This window comes from Pipistrellus hanaki (assembly GCF_964339955.1).
Source record: "Pipistrellus hanaki genome assembly, chromosome: 18".
Taxonomy (NCBI): domain Eukaryota; kingdom Metazoa; phylum Chordata; class Mammalia; order Chiroptera; family Vespertilionidae; genus Pipistrellus; species Pipistrellus hanaki.
The window spans coordinates 10441121-10463456 of NC_140520.1; positions in this window are offsets into that span (position 1 = coordinate 10441121).

Genomic DNA, 22336 nt, shown 5'->3' on the forward strand with positions numbered 1-22336 from the left:
AATTTTCTGGAACAGCTTAGGCAAGGATGCTCAGAGAGATGAGGGGACCATGGGATCCAAAGGGTGAGATGATGACATGGGTTTTGGACCCACGCATGAGAGAGACACGTGAATGACTAACCACAAGTCAAAGCAGAAAGAAATCGGTGTTAACGGAGGGGAATAAGCAAAAATACCCACGGGAGGTGATAACTGTGGTGCCTGCAGGTCAGGCAGACGTTTGGAGCTGGCTGTCAGCGGGCCAGGAGAGGAGTTCCTCCCTCGTGGATAACGAGCTCTGCATTATCCACGCGCTGACCCACCCCATCTCCCGTGCGTGTGCCCAAGCTGCTCATGGTAACCCTGTCTGACAGCACAGTTCCTCTTCCTTCCTGCCCCAGGCACAGCCTGCTGTTCTGCCCAGGGAACAGCCAGGGAAGACAGCCTATAACTGAGGGGCAGAGAGCACTTAGTTTGGCTGCAGATGGAGGAACCTGGATGGCTTTCAGGGGTGAAGCATGTGGAGGAGGGGAGCGGGGGCCCACCCATAATTAAAGCCCAGCCCAGCCTAGCCCTTCTCATAAAGGAGAAACCAAATGCAACCCGTGCAGCTCCCCGCAAGCCTGGGAGCTACCGAGAAAGAAATGCATGCCCATCTGCAGAGGAGAGGGGAGAGAACGAAACGGGAATGTGCTGCATCAGTTAAAGCTTCCTGGGAAAAGATAAAAGTGGCAGAAAATCCGAATGAGATCACACCAGCCGAAGCAATTAAGGGGAAAATAAGATGTGCTTTTACAAATATCAGGGGAAAGGAGATTATGGGGAGGAAATAAGACTTAATAAATGCAGAGGACCATGAAATTAACGATGACTGCTAATGGCTGAAACACCCAATTCGTTCGTTGTTAGCCTTTAACTAGAAAAACAAAGAAAAGAAATTGAGTGCTTAGAGGAAGGGCAACGTGAGGAAATGGGATGCTGACGAGGAGGAAGTGTCTACCCCATGGTCCTCCATCTCTGCCAGCACGTTCTGCCAGGTAGCAGCCCCGGCCCCGTGCACACTGGGCTGGTGGGCGCCATGCTCTGTCTCCTGAGTTTAATGAACTGACAGAGCTGGGAATGCAGAGGCGAGTGAGGAGGGGAAACTAGGAGAGACCAGACCAGGCACTCCTACTCAGAGGTGAGTTGGGGAATACACACACACAGACACACACACAGACACACACAGACACACACACACACACACACACACTAGAGGCCCAGTGCATGGATTCATGCACTGGTGGGGTCCCTCAGCCTGGCCTGAGCCCCCTCGAAATCTGGGACCCCTCGGGGGATGTCCGACTGCTGGTTTGGGCCCGATCCTCCCAGGCCAGGCCAAGGGACCCTACTGGTGCCTGAATCCTGCCCCTCCCTCTCCCCTCTTCCCTCTGAGATTCATCAGTCTGTCCCATGTTTGCCTGCCTGTGCATTGAGCATCTGTCCCCTGGTGTTCAGTGAGTACCATAGCTACCGGTCAAACAGTTGAACAGTTGGGCAGTCACTTAGACTTTTATATATAAAGAGATTTAATTGATTTCAGAGAGGAAGGGAGAGGGAGAGAGAGATAGAAGCTTCAATGATGAGAGAGAATCATTGATCAGGTATCTCCTACACACCCCACACTGGGGACTGAGCCTGCAACATTGGTATGTGCTCTGACAGAGGAATCGAACCCAGTTCATAGGATGCCACTCAACCACTGAGCCACACCAGCCAGGTCCCCAAACTAAACAGCAAAGAAAGTCAGCTGGCCCTCAGCATCATTCTTGCCCTCTTTCTCTGGCTCTCTCCCTCTCTCCTGCAGAGATCCATCTGTCCTGCAGAGAGCCCCCTCAGGAGACTGGTCTGCTTTGGAGAAAGGGAAGGAAGTTCAGTGCAGAGTGGACAGAAGTAGCTCACCCTTGTTTGCTTCAGTGAGGAGATCAAGCTCATTTCTCTGACTTGCAGCCAGAGTCCTAACTAACACAGCCAGGCACGGTAACAGAGGTGTGATGACAAGGGGACAAGGGTGCTGCTCTCACAGAGCTCACCGCCTGCACAGGAGACACCCTGCCAACATCTGCCAGGCGGTGTGGGGAGCGCAGGAATGTGGGCATTCGGGCGAGGTGCCCTGGTGGCTCAGAGCTGGCGGGCCAGTGAAGACTGCCGGAGGTCGCTTTACTGCTCCTGGCAGATGGCTGGGATCCTGACAGGGGCAGGGGAGCACTTTCCAGGCAGCCGGAGCCCCTGTGCGAAGGCCGAGGGCCCTGACAGCACGTGGCACCCTCTACACCGGTCGTTCCCTTTCCTTTCTAAATCTTTCCACTGTCTCCACCCCTGGTGGTCCAATATTCTCTTCTAACTCAAATACTCCTCACTAGAGAGAATTCTAGGGATAGATTCAGCTGCTGGTTAACCTCAAGCCTTACCTCCCTTAACTGCTTTGCACAGAAGACTGAAATGTGAGGACAGAGCTTAACCATGCAGTAGACTTTCTGACTTGGAGGTTACAAGCCAAGAAGTCTAAATGGCTTAGGCCTTTGGAAGCCCAGAGCACCCCCAACAGCTTCCTCCATTGATTCATTCATTCATTCATGGGCACACCGGGCAAGGTCCCTGCCCTCCCAGAGACTAAATCGCCACAGAAATGAGGCTATAACTGCAAACGGAGAGGTGTAGGGAGGGAGCAGGGGTACTGGGACTTGGGCCCCTGGGGGGACATGGTCTGGCAGACAGGTCAAGGGAGGCCCTGAGGAAGCACCACTGACCGGGCTGGGAAGGATGGATGGGCAACCCTTTCCTCGGCCAGGATTGGGGGGGGGGGGGGCATTCCTCCAGGCATTCCCAAGAGCAGGGGCAGCAGCCCATCCCCACCCCCTCGCTGCGGGAGAAGATGTGGGCAAAAGAAGGCCGTGTGGCTGGGATGGGACAGGAAGTGAGACAGAATGGAGATGAGCACAGGCCCAGAGCTGGCAGGATGAGGCCAGGATTCTCCTTCTTTTTCTTAAATTGTGTCTTTATTGTTGAGATGCCCTCCAACGTCCTTCATTGCCTGCTCCACAGGCTCCCACCCCACCCCAGGCCTTCACCACCCTATTGTCTGTGCCCATGAGCTTTGCATAGATGCTTATAAGATCTTTGGTTAATCTCTTCCCGTTCTCCCCCTCCTCTTTCTCTCTGAAATTTGCCACTCTGTTCCATGCTTCCATACCTCCGGACCTATTTCGTTCATCAGTTTATTTTGTTCATTAGATTCCACATATGAGTGAAATCATGTGATACTTGTCTTTCTCTGACTGTCTTATTTTACTTAACATAATACTCTGTGGGTCCCTCCATGCTGTCTCAAAGGGTAAGAGATTCTTCTTTTTTGCTGCTGCATAGTGTTCCATGGTGTAAATGTCCCACAGCTCTTTTATCCACTCGTCTACTGAGGGGCACTTGGGTTGCTTCCAGATTCTGGCCATTGTAAATAATGCTGCTAAGAGCATAGGGGTGCATATATTTTTTTTCTGGTTGGTGTTTCGGGATTCTTAGGATATATTCCTACGAGTGGGATCGCTGGGTCAAATGGCAGTTCCATTCTTACTTTTTTGAGGAAACTCCACACTGTGTTTTCCATAGTGGCTGCACCAGTCTGCATTCCCACCAGTCCCACCAGCACTGGGAAGCCGATGAGAAGTATAAGTAGGAGTGTTTCATAAAATAATTGGGAGTGAGGCCACGTGAAATGGTGCAGGTTCAGATGACAGGTGAGGTTGGGGCTGTGTCAGTGCAGGGGGACTGAACTGTGGTGTGGGTGGGGTATGGAGAGGAAGAAACCACACATCAGATGGAGAGAGGCTCCATTAACCAGGATGGGGTCTCATGCCTCCCTCAGCCTCGGCCCACCCTATCCTTGCCAACACTGTCACCTGTTCATGCCAACAGTCACCATCACCCGGATTGTCCTCTTGACCTATAGTTTGATAATCAACAGCAAACCCAATGGAGGGTACCTGGCACAGTCAGACAGCAACAAGGCCTTGGTGGTGTAACTGTTTCTGTCATTCTGTATTGCTTTTGCCAACACTTTGTGTGGGGGGGGCAGAGGGGGAGGGGTAGAGGAGGCTACTAATCAAGACAAAAGAACTGAGAGGAGCTACCCACTTGAAAACATACTGAAGAGGGAGATGATCTGTCAGTCCTACCGTGTTGGAATTGAAAGGGAACTTAGTAAAAAATATGTCTCTCCCGGAGCAACTTGGACTGCTGTGAAAACCCCCCCTACTTTGGCATTTCCAACCCTGCGAGCACACCGGCTCCCAGAGCAGCGGCTCCATTGTGAGGGCCCTGATAGCAGGAGCCGGGCTTTCTGGCATTGAGTCGGGGTTTATCTCTGCGCGACGTCCACCCGTTTGTCTCGGTTCCATTCGCTGGAGGCAGAGCAGGTCAAAGTCCCTTTTGAACGTGGCGCCCAGAAAGGGACACAGACTCCAAATGCGGTCTGACTTAGCGAAAGCCCCGTGGGGGGATTGAGAGGAGGAAAAAATAAAGCCCCTGAGTTAATCAGCTTTACAAAATGACAGTCATAGAAAGCGCCCGTCTGCAGACCCTCAGAGACATAAACTAAACAGAACTTTCGAAAACACCCAGCTGGTCCCTTTTCCCGAAAAGGAAAATCACACCTAAATATGTCCAGCCCAGCGATGCTGACCCAGTTTTCTGAGATCTCTGAAAGCAAGGGTTCCGAGATGTCTATGGCGCAGAGCTTTCTTACCCATCCATCATGGCAACATATTTTAAATCAGTGTTTTCTGGTAGGCGGATCTGCTTCTGCATTTCCCTCTCTCTCTCGCCATTATCTCGCTTACCACACGCATTGTCTTCCTAATGAATCCGCTTATTGTATCAGATTCTAGGAGTGCCCTTCTCCTGCTTGGGAGTAGTTCCAGCCCCTGCTGCCTTCATTAACCACACTTCCTCTATTATTTCCCTCTCTTTTGAATGGGATCCGTATTTATCCTTATATTGTTACATAATGCTCTGCGTGATGGATGTGTTCTCCAAACTGCACGCAAATCCAATCGCTGTGAATTGAGTCTCCTCAATTAGAAGTGCCTTCCGAATGCATTTCGAGTGTCATTATTTAAGGGCCCTCCGTGGGAGCAGCCCCAGAAAACGGGGAGACGCCGGAAACGCCCAGAGCTGGCTCTTTCTCTACTGGTTACTTCGTCCGCGAGCCCTGCTTTTGAAGCCGTGAAATGGGGAGACTACACCGCCTCAAGATGTTGCAGAAGACAAATGAGCAAAGCGGCATCTCCGCACCCTGGGAAATGGATGTGCCTTCGTCTCTTTAAAGTGGAGGACCGTTTTTTTGTTTTGTTTTTTAAGCGGGCCATGTCAAAAATCTATTTCTCAGGTTCAGACATTTCCAATCACGCATTCTCACCGCGGGACCCAGCATCGATTGATGTCACTCCCTGACTTTGCAAGTTTTCTCCCAAACCCCTTCCCGGGCTCTGCCCTCCGGGTCCCACCTGTTCCGGGCAGGCCTTCTCCTCGGGCCCAGACAGAGGGCGACATCGGCTGCTTTGCCGGGTCTCGCGTGAGGTCACACTCCCTCTGCTCTCGCTGTCCTTGTCTCCTTCTGAATAGCTGTACCGGACTTTTTCCTTCTTCGTGTTTTCTGGGTCTCTTTGTTTCCCCAAAGCTCCTCTCCAGAAGGGGGCGATTTTGCCTTCTCTGGAAGCGTCCGTCTCCCCTACCCGACCTTGAGTGTCCCCGAGAGGCTGTGTGCACAGGCCAAGCGCAGAGCAGCCCTCCCTGGGAAGTTGTTTCCACAGCCTGACGCACAGAACAAGTCCCTTCAGCTCTCGGGAGTCCACTTGTTACCTGTAAAATGAGCAAACGCAGCGACACCCATGGTCTCCAGGCCGGAGCTCCCAGTGACTCGGGATCCACAGTGGGAGAAATGGAGAAAACTGCTCTGATCATTTTAAATACTCGGAGAGAATGAGCTTTTTCCCAGGCAGCGCTGCACTGGAGAGTGCAAACTCGGTCTCTTGATCTAGCCGTCATGATGTCCATAACATGAGGGGTCACAGGTCAGATCGTGCTGCTCAGCAGGTGCAGCAGGCAGGATCATCCGAGGCAGAGATAGAAACCGAGCCTGATGAATTTTAGGAAAAAATAAATGCCCCGGAGAGATGTCGGCTAGCTCCAGGACAGGCAGAGAAGCTGAGGATCGGGCATGGCAATCTACGGCAAACTGAGCGATGAGGCAGGCGCTCGGCAAGGCCACCCATAGGGGCCGCTGGGTTGGGGGTGCTGCTGGACCCCAGACACTGGCCCACGGGAACCGCCACTCCAGGACGTAGGATGCGACTGCCTCACAGGACGAATTCCAGACCAGGGCTGCTGCTCTCACTCACCCAGAGACCGTCCAGTCTTCACCTCCCCGAAGAAGTCTCAAAGGTGAGCAGAGGTGGCCAAGGGTCTGGGATGGTGGCCAGTGGCTCTGTTTCTCCAGTCCAATTTTTGTGGTTTCACTGATGACCAAGGAAGCTGGTGGGAGAGGCCAGTGCCTGCGGACCCAGGGCCCGGACGGCCAGGCAGGTGGACGTGGGTCCTTCGAGGAGCTTCCTGGAGAATAACAGTGAACTCTGGTGCGGGTTTGCCTCCTGCCAGACATAGCGCAGCGCATCAGTTCCACTCTCCCCTCACTCCATCCGCCCACCTGTGATGTCACCTCAGGGAGCAGCAAAGGCAGGAAGCTATTCAGCCCCAGCACAGCCCATGGGAAGCCAGGCGGGAGACCTGGCTCTGTGACTCCAGAGCCTAAGTCCTTAACCAACACCCTGCAGCTGCGCTGTCCCGATGGTGGTCGCTGGCCACAGGAGCTAGAGCATTTGATTAAAATTCATTAAAATGGAATTGCCTTTAAAAATCCAGTTCTCAGCCCAGCCTGTGTGGCTCGGTTGGTTGGAGTGTTGTCCCGTACACCGAAGGGCAGTGGGTTCTATATCCAGTCAGGCACATACCGGGTTGCGGGTGATATTTAAGCGGCTGCTGCATGCAACTTTGGGGCAGGGACCCCTGGGGGCAGAGCGGCATTGGCATGGAGGATGCCTTGGCGCTCCGGGAACCCCTACACGGGCTGAATTCCTGAACACGAAGCAGCGGCTCTTTTCTTTCCTCCCCTCCCTTTGCTTCTCTCCTTTCCCGTCGTGGCACCTGCCACACGTGAGTGGGTTGAAACCTGCTCTTTGAAAAGGTTGCGAGGCTCCCAGCTGCTGGGAAGCCGGGTTTTGAAGAACGCATTTGCATCTTTTCTCAGCTGCCGCCTTAATTACACATAATAAAGGTATCCTGCGATAGATGAATAGCTGATGAGCCCGAACTGTAACAAAAAGGTCTTGCCAAGAGCCATTTCCCTTGTCATGAGAGGACTTGCTCAAAGGCAGCAGGGAAGCCGGGAAGCAGTGATTCATTCTTACGCCGCCGCCACCAGCGTGACTGCGAGAAAGTCAGAAACCTGGGTCCTGGGAGTGGCTGTCGCACACACTGGGAGCAGCCACAGCGTCCTCAGCCGGGTTCTGCGTCCTCCACCTCTGCCTCTGCTAGAAACAGGAGAAGATGGTGTCCCAGGGTTAGCAGACTTTGCAGGATGACCGCCCGTTTTGTAAATAAAACTTTATTGGCACACAGTCACACTCATTTGTATACACACACAGGGCTGTGGCTGCTCTCAGGCTCCAGGGGCAGAGCTGAGTTGTTGCACATTCAGCCCCTGGCTTAGAGCAGGAGCTGGAGTAGACAGGTCTCAGTCCCGCCCATGTGTAGTTTGTAATGTTTGGTACAGTATTGTGTGATGCCAGAGACAGTACATGCACCAGGCGTGTGGAGTCCTGCTCTCTGCCACAGGGAGCTCAGGGGATGGGCACCAGAAGTGGCCCGAGGGGTCGGGGGAAGCTTGCCAACGGAGGCAACTCCTGGGAGGCATTGGCTAGGAGAAGCAGCCAGAAGCCGTGTTCCTGGCAGAGAGAGACCAGGAGACAAGCCCCGACCTGGTGGGTTTGAGGAACCCGGGGCAGTTGATATGGCATGAACTCGGGGCAGGTGGGAGTGGATGGGGTGGGGGTGGGGGGCAGGAGGGCCTGTGGGGCCAGAGCACGAACAGACTTGCTTGTTATGTAAGAAGCTTGCACTGTGTCCTGAAAGCGATGGGAACCAGGCGAGAGAGGGCTGAGCGGAGGATGGCGTAACCAGAGGTGCATTCAGGAGGCTCTGTGGCCGCAGCCTGCCTGCGGGCCTGGGCTCAGAGGCCAGGAGAGGCCGCCCTCTGGAGATGACCTGGGGCCAGTCCAGGACCCCAGAAAAGGGCAGCATGGACCCCATGGCCTGGCTCTGGCCAATGGGAGCCTGGGAAGCTGTTTCCATTCCTCCCTGTGCCAGGCGAGGGGGCGGGTGCCATCTGGGTCTAGTTTCATGAAATCGTGGCTCCAGGAGGGGGCAGTGGTTTCAGGCCATGGCACCTCTGATTCCTGATTGAGCTCTGCCTTCGACCTTCCCTCATATCCCAGCGATCCTTCAGCGACCTTCAGCGCTTCTGACGCATCACGGCCACAAACTGGTGCCTGCGCATATGCCATGGGCCTCGGCGTCCAGCTGAAGAGGGGGTATTTGAGGGGCCAGGCGCTCAGGCCTGACCTGTTCTAAGCTGAGTGTTTAGGGTCTTGGCACCAGAAATGCAAACGAATTTCAGAGGCGTGGGGTTGCCGTTCTCCAGGGGGAGAGGCCCGGGCAGATGTGGAGCTGCCAGCAAGGGGCAGCTGTGCCACCCAAATGCCTGAGGCTCTTGCTTTGCACCAGATGCGGTGGCTTCCGGGTAACTGCATCCATACAGCAGAGTTCTTAGAGCTTCGCTTCTACCTCTCCCTCGCTCACCGGCCGTGGGGCACTTTTGAGGATTCCAGGGTGAGTGTGTGTGTGGGGGGCGGGGGGGGGGGGGCGGGCAGTGGGTCCCTGGGAGGGAGGGGGTGTGTGCAGAGGAGCTGGGCAGTGGGTGCCCTCTAGGGGTCTGGTTCCAGCCATGCATCATGAAGGTGGGCCAGGAGAAGTCAAGACAGGCCTTGTCTCTCAGAGGGTTTGTGCTGTGGGTGAACCTCCTGCATGCGAAGAGCTTAGGGAAGTGAGGACGACAGGTGGGGTGGGGACGTGATGGAGGAAGGTGGGGGGGAGGTTGAGGCTGGGAGCTGAGTAAGCCACGAGGGGGATTCCTGCCCATGACGGGCTCTCACGGCTGTCTGAGGCTCCCCTTATACATGGGTGGCACGGGGCTCTGAGTTAGAGGCCTTGAAGGCTAGCAGGCCGTGCAGGCGGACAATGTGGGCAGGTGGAGTCTGGTCTCCGTCCAAAAGGGTAGTCATCCCTCACCTCCAGGCCTTGGTTGGGGACCTGGGGGACAGTGTCCTCAGGTCTCCTGGCCCTTGAAGGACCCAGATTCCCATGGGCTCTCTCCTCCATCCATCAGTCAGTGTTTCTAGGTTAGGCTGCGGTAACAAACAGTCCCCAAACGGCAGTGACATACAGTAAAGGTTCGTGGCTGTTCCTGCTACACGCCCGTGGCAATGGCTGTGCTCTGTGTCTTCTCTTTCCGGATCCAGGCCGAGAGCAGACGCCACGCCAGGTGGCCAGGGTCACTTCTGCTCGCTCACGCCCCATCAGCCCAAGCATGTGCCTGGCCGAGCCTGAGCGAGGAGAGGATAAACGCCTACCCCCCCCCCCCCCCCCCGCCTCCCCGGAACACACTGCCGCTCACAGGGCCGCCCGTGGGAGGACAGAGCATCATTAAGGCAAGAACACGACCTGCCACACTCCCTCTGCTTAAATGTTGGCAACGGAGCCAAAAGCATTGTAAATGCTGGGCAGAGCCAAACAGAACAGCGGGAGGCACGGGACTCCAATCTGCAGCCCCTGATTTCCAGGGCCACAGATGGAGTGCGCGGCCTTCTCTCTGCCTGCCGCACAGACACCGCCTCCGTCCCCTGAGCTGATCCTCTCAAAGGGAGAGAAATAGTTCCTGTGCCTTGACATTAGGGGTGAGTCCACGCTGCCTCTGAGTGAGCGCTCCCTCCCTTTCATAGATGCTCAGAGTCCCCTTTAAGCAATCTGTTCATAGATATTCCCCAGAATCTAGGTCACTCGCCATTCTGTGATTTGCAGACTTCACCTCCTCCTATTTCTTGCATTCAGGACGTTCACGTGGGTGGTCGGTCCTACAGGGAAAGCCAGGGCCTGCTCAGTGGGGTACTTTTTGGTTGGTTTGTTTGTTTTGCGTGCGTGTGTGTGTGTGTGTGTGTGTGTGTGTGGTTAATCCCCACCTGAGGATATTTTTTCCATTGATTTTTAAAGAGAGAAATATCGATGTGAGAGATACGTTGATTGGTTGCCCCCTTCAGGTACCCTGACCAGATCCAGGGATAGAGCCTGCAGCCTAGGCACGTGCCCTTGACTGGAATCCAATCCAGGACCCTTCCGTTTGCGGGCTGGTACTCTATCCACTGAGCCACACTGGCTAGGGCTCAATGGGGCACTCTTTGTAATTTGTACAAAGGCTTTCCTAAATCTGGGCCTGACCCTCCCCTCCCTAAATTAGCAATGACTGCTCATTATCCTCTGCCTCGTTTTTCTTTTATTTCGGACTGTTTAGAAGAGCTGTGGAGAGCTGCAGATTCATAGAGCTTCTGCTGGGAACTGTTCTAGACCCCGGATTGCATTGCGGGGTAGAGGGCAGAGAGACACCACTCCCTGACCTTGGGTTCCAGCCGGAGGGTTGACTGGTCTCGGTTGTGCTCTGGGCACCTCGGGAATGCTGTGTCCTGTGCTTAGGGGGAAAGGCAGGGGGCAGGGGCCCTGCTCTCCCCGAGGCCTGCCTGGTGGCAGCGGCGGCAAGGGAACCTGCCTGCTGTGGCCTGCAGAGTGTCTTTGGCAGCAGGGCCCGTCTTGGGGTGGTGGCCACACACTCAGAGCCTGGTGCCCTGGGCATCTCAGAAGTGTCTGAGGATGCCGAAACCAGTTTGGCTCAGTGGTAGAGCATCGGTCTGCGGACTGAAAGGTCCCAGGTTCGATTCCGGTCAAGGGCATGTACCTTGGTTGCGGGCACATCCCCGGTGGGGAGTGTGCAGGAGGCAGCTGGTTGATGTTTCTCTCTCATCGACATTTCTAGCTCTCTATCTCTCTCCCTTTCTCTCTGTAAAAAATCAATAAAATATATTTAAAAAAAAAAAAAGAAGTGTCTGAGGAGTACATTGAGGGGGTGGGATCCTGCCGGCTGTTAGGTATTTAATGGCTCCGGGACATGTGCTCAAAGCGAGTATGTGGCTTCATGCCCTCCAGCCGGCATCCATCCTGCCTCTTCCATTCTGAGCACCAGTCTTCTCGATGGAGAGTCTGGAAGTAGAGTACAATTTGAAGTGTTCTGCTTGCTGTGCCAACCTCTAGCAAAGGAACAATTAGCCCCAGTGAGCCTCTGTTCCCTCCTGAGCTGCCTGTTCCTAACCCTTCTCTGGATGTTCCTAAAACCTGCCTTCCCAACGGGTGTAGGGCCCTCCTCTGGCCGGGCCGTGGATGCCGCCAGGGTTGGGAGCCCCTTTCGGGGTCCCTGTGACTCCCACTCTGCCGAGCAGGTGCCCAGAGTGAGGTTCTGGGGTGGGAGGGCAGTTCTTCTCATTTCTTTCTTTAAATTCTGAAAGATGAAACTGTCAGAGGCACGAGGAGAATTTATCAGACACCCGTGTCAGGTGGAATGAGGCTCCCGTTGTCCCCACTCTATCTGGCTGCCGTCCAGCGCCACCCCATGGGCCATCAGAAGGCCGGGCGGGTGCCTTTGAGCCCTGAGGGCAGAGCCACCGCCTACGCGTTCGGACAAGCTCAAAAGGGACAGCTAGCTCATCATGGAATTCTCCGGGAGCCCTGTGTCTGCACACTCCCCGTGTCTCACCTTGTCCAGCCGCCAGCTGAGCCACTTCTGGTTTCTAGCCTCTGCTGTTGGGTTCCTCCCTCCACCTGTCTGACTCTCATGGCCTCTCTTCATAGATCTGACTCTCTCCTGTCACCAGCTTCTGTCCTTAGATTGACGTTGAGCCCGTCCCTGTCAGCTCTTGAATGGACCGGTTTTGCATCGCATGTAGCTCCTGCTCCCAGTGTGCCGGGGCTGGTGGCCAGTTGCCTGCTGCCGGGCCAGTTTTGGCTGCTTCCTGGCCTCGCCACGTGCTTTGTGGGCCTCGGTCTTGCTCCCAGTGGCTCCCCATGCCCCTCTGCCACATTGACTCGTCTCAGGGGAGTGCCTCCCTTTTCTTACATCTGGTTGCACAGCCCAGAGCACATTCCGGTCTTGCTTCCTTTCTCTCTCACCTTCTCCACGACTCTCCCTGCCCTCGTGGCTGGTGGATTGCCATCTCCTCTGCTCCCCTTCCAGCCTTTTGAGGAAGGACATTCCATGGCTTCCCCCTCTCACCTTCCTCCCCCAAGGCTAAGGAGTCCGCACAGTCACACTTGTGTCTCTGAGCTCAAAACCCCAAGATCACTGACATCAGTACCTGTGCTACGTGCCGCCGGCTCCCAGGACTGCACATCTTATCTCTTCAGCTGTTTGTTCCTGGGGATTATCAGACATCCCCGTTTCCTGTCATTTTCACTTCTTTTCTTTCAACAAGCTCTATAATTGTGCTGCTTTAGCTCGTACCTCCTTTAAAGCATTTTGGTTTTTAAACATGACAGTAATTCACATCTAACCAGCTCAAGTGATAGAGAGAATTTGTGGACTCATGTCACCCAAACTAACGGGGCGGGAATAGAGATGGGCATCAGCGATGACAGAGCTGGATCCTGGAGGCTCTGGGACTCTCCTCCGCCCTCTTGTCTACCCACCCGCCCGTGGCAGGCAGCATTGTGCTCCCCAGGTGGCTTTTCTCTTGGGCTGGGCAGCAGCTCCTGGTCCCACATTCCCCATCGGACAGGGCAGGGCTTGCTTCTCAGTTCAAAAAACCTTTGGAAGGCCTGGCCGGCATGGCTTGATGGTTGAGCATCAACCTATGAACCAGGTTCAATTCCCGGTCAGGCACATGCCCAGGTTGCAGGCTGTGATCCCCAGTGTGTGGCATGCAGGAGGCAGCCAGTCAGTGATTCTCTCTCTCAACCACTGAACCACACTGGCCGGGCTGTAGTTTTTACATTAGCTCAGCGGACCTGGACCAAGTCTCCAGCAACACGTTCACTGGCATAAACTGACACCAACACAACTTTGGCCTTGGTCATAGCAACACAGGGCACTGGACAGAAGCGGTGCTTATTGCTAGAGCAATGGTTTCCACAGCTTCCAGCGCAGTAGAATCCTCTTTATTTATCCCAAATGAAATGGCATGCAGAACCCCAGTAAGTAGAACAGACATGTGCCCAGCTGCTATGGAAGGCCCTTTCCTTGTGACACCCTCCATGGGAGCCTTCGGTGCCTCGGGACCCAGGGAACAAGCAACTGTAATCGAAGAGACATCCTGGTTCCCCAGAACTGCCTTGCAATGCCCCAGCATTGATTGTGACTCGTACGTGAGTGTGACGTGGATTTAACCTGCACCCCAGGGGGTCACTTCTCTCATTGGAAATGCACACCAAGAACTCCGAGTTCTTCAGTGATCATCTCTAGGAATCAACATGGCTTGCTAACTAGCATAATGGATGGTAAAAAATGCATTATATTCGGGACATAAGTCATGGTCCAGAGAAAATGATTAAATCGAGAGGCTCCTCATCTTGTGAGAACAGGATCCAAGAATCCAGAAAGTGCTTACCTCTCACCTGGCTCAGTTCTTGAACAATCCTGGGTGAAGGTGCGGAATCAGAGGATTCCTGTGCACTTGACCTCCCTCTAGACACTAGAGGGTCAGCAGAATTCCCTTTAGAGTAGTGCCGTCTGCTTCACAAATGCCTTGCACGAAATGTCCTGTTGGAACACCCAAAAGGACACAGAACTGGATTGTCATTGAGACTATAGGACAGGTTTCTGGAAGGTTCTCTGCCTGCTTGATAATATACGTTTGTTATTTGAAGCAGAACTGAATCTGACGCTTGCCTTTGTTGTGGTCTGGTAACAAGTTTATGAAGGGGAAGAACAAATGTCATCACCTCTCTGAGGTTGGATCCAACTTTTGTGGGGCCTGGGATATACACATTTCAAGGGCCTTCTTTGAGAAGAAGCATTAAAAATTACAAATACAAAATTTGGTACAAAAGTAAATATTGATGCATAATGAGAAAAGAAATAATAACATATTTTGAATTTTTAAAAGGTAATACATGCCATGAGGATCTAGAGAACAATGTGATATTTTAAGGAATAACTGGTATAGTTTCATAATAAATATGACTACATTTTTGGCTGCATATCTTTTTTTAAAAAATATATATTTTATTGATTTTTTACAGAGAGGAAGGGAGAGAGAGAGCTAGAAACGTCGATGAGAGAGGAACATCAACCAGCTGCCTCTTGCACACCCCCTACTGGGGATGTGCCCACAACCAAGGTACATGCCCTTGACCAGAATCGAACCCGGGTCCTTTTAAGTCCGCAGACCGACGCTCTACCACTGAGCCAAACCGGTTTCGGCAAGTCTGGCTGCATATCTTTTATGGCCTCTTCATGGGACAACTATTCTGTACTATTTTCTATAGAGAGAATTAAAAAAATTCAGTCCTTGTTTTAACTTGTTTGTTCATAAAGTTTTTGTGTAATTAACTTTTTAAATTAATAAAATATGCAACTTCAGAGGATCTGTTCACTATAGTTCTTCCATAGGATTTGTACCCTATAAGTAGAGGACTTCTGATCAATTTGATTTTGCATAGTTTCTTCAAAAAAGAAAAAGAAAAAAACATGGACTATTTATAAACGCATACACTGTAGCTAGAGCATATTCCTGACAGTTTTCTTTGCTAAGAATTGATGAGCACTGAATGCTCCTCCAATTACAACATCATGTACCGCGATCAGAAGAATTTTCCACACAGGGTGTAGAGCTAATGGAAAGAAAGGAGTTGAAGGTGAATGAGATTACAGATTTTTACCATTTGTTTCTTCTATGTTGTGGTCAGGAAGCCCGCTGTTGTAAATCATGACCTTATTGAAAAGAACACTAAAAATAATCCTACAGATTAGCTTCTAGTTTCGCACAATTAAAACCTCGTTTCTCTTCCTCTCCTTACAGCCACCCAGCGTGGGGAGCCGTAGAACACGCTCATGAGCCGGCTCTCTGGCCCTGAATCTCCCTTCACGCCAATAGGTAAGTTTGCCCAGGGGGTGCTCCGAGCATTCCTGCAAAGGGCAGGTGGAAATCAGTTAACTACACAGGACATATCTGCAAATCACACAAATACACCCCGCCAAACCCCACCTAGATGTATTTACCAACTCAGCTCGCCTTAGCTGGATCCCTCCCCCCCCCCCCCCAGCCCCCAGATGCCTATGGTCACTCATTACCATTTGACAGGAGGGGAAATTGACCAAAAGGGTTTTTGTTTTTTTTAATTTTTAAAGTTTATTTTGGCATTGAGAAGACACAGAATGTGATCAACATTATCTTCAATCTCTCTTTAAAGGGCATGATCTGGAAATATTATAACATAGATTATGTAAAATCCACAGTAGTGTTACCTGGGAAAGTCTAGGAGATAATTTTCAGATATATAATAATTTTCAGATATGTAAATTTCACATATTTTGACACAGAAGTGGCGGCATTTTTTCGAATGCTAAATATGCTTCCATTACACTACATGCTAAAAATCTTGTTTCTACCCTATTCATCCCAATCATACCTTTCAGGGGACAATTTGCTGGCAAATATTACACTTTATGGTTGAACTTGTAAACAATTCAAACGGTAATTGAAATGCTCATACCCTCCTACTTTGACAAGAGTGTTAACAGAGAAATATGTGGAACCTAAAATCCAGAGCTTGAGTCTTGGTTCCACCATTTACTATGTCTGTGCAAAAGGGATTCTTTTAAAAAAAAAAAAAAAAAAAAAGGAGAGTAGCTTAATGGTTTGTCGTTTGCAAAATTTATAAAAACAGCTACCATGTAAACAGATTGCTAGGGACTCAGGGCCGTGGAGGAGGCCATCAAATGAGAGCACTTATATAGTTAGATTCATCTGTTTCACAATCCATTGCCTCTGCACCAGACTTTTGGGGCCACCGATGTTTACCTAACTGGGAACAGCCCAATTGGCTTTGGTGGGTTTGCACCCGAGAGGGTAAATAGAAGACTTTTATAAGCTCCTGCTTATAATCACCAGGAAAAGTCACATATAACTGCCAATTTATTTATTTGTTTAACAAAACTCCATGACCATAAATGCAATTTAATGTAGTAGAAATGACTAAAAACCACAACAAAGGATTGGAGCATAAGGAAGGGTGGAGGATTGATCACAGGGGGCTTTCTGGAAGGGGTAAGTTTTGAGATAACTTTTCTAAGAGGTGAGACATCCACATAAAAAGGGATGATGCATTTTAGGAAGACTCTGAGGGTCTTAATACACTGAAAAAATGTCAACTTGTTTATAGAAAACAGCTTCAAGTTGGCTGGGACAGAGTGTTTGTGAAAGCATAAAATTAAATTCTATTAAGATTGTTCAGGCCGAAACCGGTTTGGCTCAGTGGATAGAGCGTCGGTCTGAGAACTGAAAGGTCCCAGGTTTGATTCTGGTCAAGGACATGTACCTTGGTTGCGGGTACATCCCCAGAAGGGGCTGTGCAGGAGGCAGTTGGTCAATGTTTCTCTCTCATTGATGTTTCTAGCTCTCTATCCCTCTCCCTTCCTCTCTGTAAAAAAATCAATTTAAAAAAAAAAGATTGTTTTTGGACATAATGGAGTAACTGGTACCCAACTAGCCCATCAAGTGTAAACAGCTAGAAAACTACACAACATTATATGAAATAGTTATTTTCAGATATTGAACAGCAGGCATTTCAGGGCCTTGATTCCTGAGAGAAAGAATCAATGAGGGGAGCCTTACCACAACCCTGGTGTTTTACTTCCATACGGGCCCTCTCTTGGTTGTAGTAGATTTTTTTTTTTTTTGGATCTTCTGTCCAAAGCATTCCCACCCCCTTTTCTAGAGAGACCTCTCCTTACCCACAGGACAAACAGAAGAGTTGCCTTGTTTTTATATGATCCCACCACCACCACCATGCCCATTCCCTACAGTTGATTGGTCCAGGCATGGACACCTAATCTCAGCTGGACCAATCATATTTCGTCCCTGGAATTATTCAAAAGAAGACTTGATAGTGCAAAAGTCATTAAGTACCAAAGAGTCTCTACAGCAGTAAAGGTGTGAGCACAGAATCTGCTAGTTGTTGCCAACCATGTCAGACACCAGCACAGAGGAAGAGGAAAGAAAGGTGATGGAGGGGAGTCTGGGCAGTGCTCCTCTGCGTTTCAGCTGTTCCCAAGCCACTGCACCCCCTCCTTTCCCACGATTTGGTTATTTAGTGCTCTGTCCCGTGACACAGAAAATTCCCCTGTTGCCTAAGTGAGCTTGAGTCACTTGCAGTGGAATCCCGACTAATAACCAGCAACCCCCTCCCCCATTTCCTCTGATACGCCCCTGGCCTCTGCACCCTCCCCAGGTATGTCTGTAGGGTGACACCGGGCCGGAACCAGCTGCCAGCCAAGGACCATAAACCCCAGCGCGGGTCCTGGCGGATGCTCACGTGCCGCTGAGCGCCAGTGTACCAGAGCCATGTGCTCATGGCAACAGCTGAAAGAGCCCACAGAAGCCTCATCCTCAGAGCAGGGGCTCTGCTGCCAGATTGTCAGGACCCCGGGGGCAGAGCTTAATGTGCATAACTATTTGCAGCGCACAGTTTCCTTTTTACTCATTTAGACTAAATTAAATTCATTTCGGGATTCTCAGAGTTATTGCTTATTGACTTCTTCCCACTTTACTTCAAGTTCTAGGTATGTTCCCTCCCAAGCTGAAAGCCACGCCTGTCTGTATCTACTCCCTGGATGCCTCCGCGGCCTGCAGAGGTTCTCTCTACCCGTTCAGTGTGTTAGGATTAGCAGAATGCTAACTCCTTAACTGCAGGGAAACTACATACACACAAATAAAATCTGCAGTTCTGCAAAAAGGCAAACAATGTTAGAACTCCCCCTCTACCCCATCTCAGTGCTCATGCACTCACACTCACACACACACACACACACACACACACACAGGCACGCACACGCACATGCACACGCACCAGGCCTGGCTGAGAGTAAGAAGCCCACCACACACGCGCGCACACACATGCACATACACATGCACATGCACACACACGCGCACGCACGCACATACATATGCACACACACACCAGGCCTGGCTGAGAGCAAGAAACCCACCACACACACACACACACACACACACACCCGTCTGCAGACAGAAATGCTGGCATTCGTGAACTGTCACTGTGCGGAGGACAGCAGCTGTGCTATTCTATGATTTATAGAGCAGATTTGCATTTCCTTGCCTTTGAAGCTTGCCTATAATCTGCCACATAAATATTTGAAAGACAGGATGGTGGGAACAGACCTAAGCAGCTTAATCGAACACTTGGCAGGTAGAGGACTTGGTCTGGTGTTCATTTCAAACGGCCCCGTTGCCCTGGGGCATCTTGGTGTGTGTGTGTGTGTGTGTGTGTGTGTGTGTGTGTAAAATTGAAATGCAATGTTTAAACCCAGTTCTGCAGACAAAATCCCACTTGAAGGAAAAGCCCGTCAGAAGACAGGCTTCGTTTCATGGCTGGTCCCCTGGGCCTGTAGCCGGCTGGCTTCCTAAACTCTGCTCCAGGGAAGAGGGGTGAGGGGCGGGGGGAGTGTCTCAGCCACTCCAGGAGCTCCACCTGTGCTAATGGGGTGACCTGAGCCCCGCCCCTGGCAACACGGAGGGCCAGCTGCAGCAGGACTAGGAGCACTCCTCTCCCTATCCCAGGGAACCCCAAGGCCCTGGGGGGTGGGGTGCAGGGGAGCCCTGATTTTCCATGTGGTACAGAGTGCTCTCTGGAGGTCCTATAGGTTCCTGTGAAGTGGCCATAGTCACAACGCGTTCTAGCTCATTATAAGCTCTAAGTCCTGCAGTAAAAACAACCTAAGTTTGTTTAACTTCATTGTTAGAGCAGAAAATGTGCGCTTTTATTTTCACAGTGTTCTTCTTCTTATTTTTATTTATTTATTTATTTATTTATTTATTTATTTATTTTTAATATATTTTATTGATTTTGTACAGAGAGGAAGGGAGAGAGATAGAGAGCCAGAAACATCGATGAGAGAGAATCATCGATCAGCTGCCTCTTGCACACCCCCCCACTGGGGATATGCCCGCAACCAAGGTACATGCCCTTCACCGGAATCGAACTCGGGTCCCTTCAGTCCCCAAGCCGACACTCTATCCATTGAGCCAAACCAGTCTCGGCAACACAGTGCTCTTATGAACACACCACAGAATAAGTAGAAAATGGCCAATGGTGCCCCACTCGAATTCAGCAAGCATGTGCCCATTTTCTGTGTTAGAGGAGGGGGTGGTCTTTATCCTCAGGACAAACCAGGAATGCCACTCGGGGCCTTGGCCCCTTAGCAGGGGCCAGACAGGGTTGGTGGGGACACTGAGGGATGGGGTGTCCCAATCTAAAAGGACCTAATAAGCCCTAGCCAGTGTGGCTCAGTGGATAGAGCGTCAGCCTGAGGACTGAAGGGTCCAGCTTCTATTCCAGCCAAGGGCACATGCCCTGCTTATGGGCTCCATCCCCAGTGTGGGGCGTGCAGGAGGCAGCCATCAATGGTTCTCTCTCATCATTGATTTTTTTTTTTTTCTTTCCCTCTCCCTTCCTCTCTGAAATCTATAAAAATATTTTTTTAAAAAGAAAGAAACATCAATGATGAGAGTTATTCATTGATTGGTTGCCTCCCGCATGCCCCCTACTGGGGATCAAGCCCACAACCCCAGGCCTATGTCCTGACCAGGAGTCTAACATTGACCTCCTAGTTCATAGGTTGACGCACAACCACTGAACCGCACCAGCTGGGTGTCCCTATCTTTTTAGACCCGCTGTAGATGTGACCGAGGACATCTCTGCTACACAAGTCAGGCAGTGCCCAAAGCGGCCTTCAGCCCTCAGGGTTCTTTGTCAAAGTGTCTTAGCCAACACACTTCCTGCCTTCCCTGGGCTGAGCCCACAGCCAAGCCCCTTGTCCCCTGGCCTCGGCAGCTGTGCCTCAGACCTGACCTGAGCGGGGCTGCGAGTCTGAGCAGGAAGGAGAGCTGGAGAAGCAGGAGCGGTGGCGGGTGACCTGTCCCCAGCCTGGGACAGGAGCCGGGCTGGGTGCCAGGAGCAGCTTGGGGTCAGCCATTAAGCTCAGACTTTGCCCCAGCCAGAGGCAGTCACCCCATTCCTGCCTCAGGCCCTTTGTACTGGCTGCCGCTCTGTCTGGAACACTTGCTCTTTACCTGACTGGCACTCCTTCTTCCACCCAGTGCAGCTTCTTGGAGAAGCTGTCCCCGACGGGCCGTGCAGCCCGCTCCCTCTCTGCTCTACTGGCCTGTTTGTTCCTTCCGACACTTCCAGCAACGACGGTGCCCTTGTTTGTCTGCTTACGTGCTGATTCTCTCTTTCGCCGCCCGCATGTGAGCTCCTCAGCTCCTTTAGGGGAGGGGTCTTGTTCTCCGCTGTCCATGCATCTCGACAATGCCTGGTGCATGGTAGGTGCTAATAGATACCCACTGAAGGGATAAGGGGAGTGAATGCTGCTGCCACAAGCGGGGTGCTGGCTCATCCAAAATACCCTCACTCCATGCCAGCTCCCCCTCCCCCCGCTTCCTCACAGAACCCCACATTGTGTTTGGCAACCTCCGCTTCTCAGGACTGTGCGTTCCACTGAGCCAGCATGGTTGCCCCAGGGTAGTGACTGGTTTCTGAAAGGATACGTGACATCCTTTGGCAGAACCGTGAGCATAAGTTTGCTGGGTCCGTCTAAGACAGTGGTCGGCAAACTCAGTAGTCAGCAGAGCCAAATATCTACAGTACAACGATTGCAATTTCTTTTGAGAGCCACATTTTTTTAAACTTAGACTTCTTCTAACGCCACTTCTTCAAAATAGACCGGCCCAGACCGTGGTATTTTGTGGAAGAGCCACACTCAAGGGGCCAAAGAGCTGCATCTGGCTCTCGAGCCGCAGTTTGCCAACCACGGGTCTCTAGAAGGTTCTAGAGGAGGTTTATCCGTCATAGAAAAGGAAGCAGATGATGCCTAGGCCAGCTGAAGACCCCACCTCCTTGATGACAGACATTACTGGAAACAAGACTCTTCGCTGTGGGGCATGATCAGTTGCTCAGTATTAGCCACGGTGAGTTGCATCTCTGTTGCCTGCAGCCAAAGGCACTTGAACCCTAGAGACTGTGTCATATCCTGTCCCTTTGTCCCAGCAACCGCCACTGGCCTGTAGACTGGAGTATGGCATCAGGTGGTCAGGACCCGGTGAACTAGTTCCTTCCTTACCTCGTCCATGCATCCAGCAAACCTTATCGAACCCTGTGTGCCAGCCACTGTGTGCGCGGTCCTGACAAGGCAAGGTCCCCGCCCCAAAGGGCCAGCGCCCATCCCCATGGAGGAAGAGCCGTAAACAGAGACTGCCCAGCAGTGCACTCTACACAACAGAGGGTCCTTGATGCCACAGCAGAGCTGAGAGCAGGAGGGACAGGCATCTGAGAGCAGGGAGCTAAGAAGGCGACCGAGCAGGTTTCACAAAGGGGGTTATATTTGCACTGAGCCTTGGACAAAAGGTAAGAGTCACCCCAGATGGACGAGCCGGCCAAGCGTCTGCCAGGCAGAGGGACCAGCATCCCCCGTTCCAGAGAACTAAAACGTGAGCCGGGCCCTGTGGAAGCATCTACAAGGGGCCAGGCCTTCTGCTCCGTGATACAACATTCATTCTGCCTCTCTCGTCTGGAGGGTTGTGTGCAAGGTAAATACTGCCATCCACTTCACAATAGGGAAACCGAGGCTCCAGGTGATGGTGACTTGCCCAAGGTCATGCAGCCAGAAAGAGGCAGAGCCAGGCTTTGTACACGAACATTGGGCTCCAGAACCCGGATTCCTCCTCCCATCCCAGCAGTCCTCAGAAGCGGACCCTGCCTGGGCAGCACCCACCCACCCAGGGGCCCACCGCACTGATCTGCAGCTCTGTGAGCAGAAAAGAAAAGTGAGCAAGCTGGCATTCTCTCCTGGGGGGGGGGGGGTCCCTTTCCTTCCCCA